Here is a 2,662-nt window from a genome sequence, read left to right as displayed (position 1 = left end):
AATTAGAATTTAATTTCTGGAAATCTGGAAGTAGGAGAAGGAGAAATAAATTTTTAGTTTACTGTTTTGTTTTATCTTTGTACAATAAAGCTTATTTCCTAAGCTTGCTTTTGTTTCTCTTGTAAGTACTTACTTATGTAATAAAGAGTTCAACCACAAGTCACCTCTGATTCTCATTTTTTTTCAATATAGTTTTTATTTGCCAAAGTGTTTCTTATCTTTGACAATTAAAAGCTATTCACACCCTTACTCAAAATATTAAAAAAAAAAAATTGCAGTTTTCAGGGTTAGGGTGTGACAGGTAACGAGCAATTTTTATTCTTATGTAATAATTGAGATGATGCAGTAATATGATCTGTCGCCCTGCTATCAATTATCCAATTGCGGGAAGCGACTTTACACAAACCTGGTTTTGTTACAGCATTTGCTTTGGAGGTAGAGCCTTCATTTTGTTTGTCGAGGAGAGACAAGAGCTGCTTAAGTTGACCCTCTGATAATGAAACAGCAGGTCTCCCTTCATCATTGTCTAACGCCTCAGAGACTTGATTAGCAAAAGGAGTTCCTTTGTTCATATTTGGGCCGGAATTCTGCTTTGCTTTAGAATGGCCAGGTGGATACCCAATCAGCTTATAGCAGGTTTGTGTTAAACAGTGACAAGCGTGGCCTGTGGCCCACCATTGTACCGATATTGTCCCAACTTAACCACCCGATAGGTGTTGGGTTTTAATCACAAAAGGCCGCGGTACAATTGGGTGAGATCCACCCACTTATAAGTAATATTTTATTTATCACTTTTCCAATGTGGGATCTTTCCTCTCCAACACCCCCCCCTCACGTGCAACCTAGCTCTAGGTATGCATGTGGAATTAATTGACAAACCCGATTCCACATTGGAAATCGGGTCACAAGTCCCACATTAGAGACTTGACCAATCACATAACAATCCAAGGCCCACATCGGACACTTGGCAATAATCCAATCGGAAACTTCCGATGGCCAATTTAATGAACCCAAACTAGGTCCATGATTGGAGAGGAGATTGGTGAATCAATTAATGAATGAACCCATATCCAGGTCCATGATGACGAAGCAATTGGAGAGAGACCCGCTCTGATACCATGTTAAACAGTGACAAGTGTGGCCCGTGGCCCACTATTGTACCGATATTGTCCCAACTTAACCACCCGATAGGTGTTGGGTGTTAATCACAAAAGGCCTCGGTACAATTGGGTGAGATCCACCCACTTATAAGTAATATTTTATTTATCACTTTTCCAATGTAGGATCTTTCCTCTCCAACAGTTTGGACCCAATGGCCCATATCTCCACAATAGGTACATTCAGGCCTGCCTCTATCTGATCCATGACATCGATCCGTATCAAAGCGACGTCTTTCCTTCGACGGGAAGGAGCAATCTGGGAAGGATTGATCTGGGCGAGCATCTTGCTGTGAATAAGAGCGATCGGATCGCTCAAATTTTCCTCCTCTGGCCGAACTGGAATTGGGCTTGTTATTGTTCCTTACTGCCATGGCTGCACTTGAACTAGATTCCATCGAGGTCTGCAAAACGCTGAGCAGGCGTTGTTTTTCTTGAGAGATAGCAAAATATGCTTGAAGAACACTTGGAAGAGGATTTATCAGAAGAATTTGTCCTCGAGTTGCACTGTAAGTCTCATTCAAACCCATTAAGAATTGCATCAATTTCTGTTGATCTGCATGTGCTCCATGTGCTGCGTCTGAATATGTAGATAATTCATCCCATAAGCTTTTCAATTTTGTATAGTAGGCCAAGACAGAGAATTGCTCTTGTCAAAGACAAGCAATGTCTCGCTGAATCTCAAAGATGCGTGGTGCATTGCTTTGAGAAAATCGCTCACGAAGGTCCTCCCAAACTTCATGAGCAGTAGGGTAATAGATAACATTGTCTGCAATTTCTAAATTGAGAGTATTGACTATCCAGGAGTGTACCATGTCATTACATCGCGACCAAGTCGCATAACCTTCAGGATCAGCTTCTTCTGAAGGAGCCTTGATTGAGCCATTGACAAAACCGAGCTTGTTCTTGGAATTCAAAGCGAGGGTCATAGCCCTTTTCCAACTGGAGTAGTTATCTCCATTCAAGGATTTAGAGACTAGAACCAATCCGGGGTGATCTGAGTGATGAGTGAAGTAAGGATTTGAGATGTCAGATTTTGAAAAATCTTATGCAGTCTCTGACTTGGATGAATCAGAGTTGACAATTGACTTGCCGAAACCAGGAGGATTATCGATGGCCATGATGGCTGTAAATCAAAGGAGATGTTACACAAGAGATTAGGGAAGAGTCAGGATCTCAGTCCTGCTCTGATACCATGAAAAACTCAGAGAGTTTGCTGGAATAATGTCTTCTATTCAACAGTGTGAAATATATACAGCAAGTACATTGAAGAGTCTCCACAAAGCTACGAGACAAATAAGGAAAACTATCCTAGGTGATTGATGTTGAATGATACATAATGAATGCTAAAGATATTGACAGCTATTCTAACAGATTCTGCTACACTTTCTAACACACACGTCCTCATCAGAAAACCAATAATGAAGAGGCTAATACTATAAAATTTATTTCATAAACTCAATTTTATGAATACCTGAATATTTGCAGCATATCTAGAATAGTTA

This window comes from Rosa chinensis, chromosome 2, assembly GCF_002994745.2.
Source record: "Rosa chinensis cultivar Old Blush chromosome 2, RchiOBHm-V2, whole genome shotgun sequence".
Classification (NCBI taxonomy): Eukaryota; Viridiplantae; Streptophyta; class Magnoliopsida; order Rosales; family Rosaceae; genus Rosa; species Rosa chinensis.
This window is presented reverse-complemented; position numbering follows the sequence as displayed.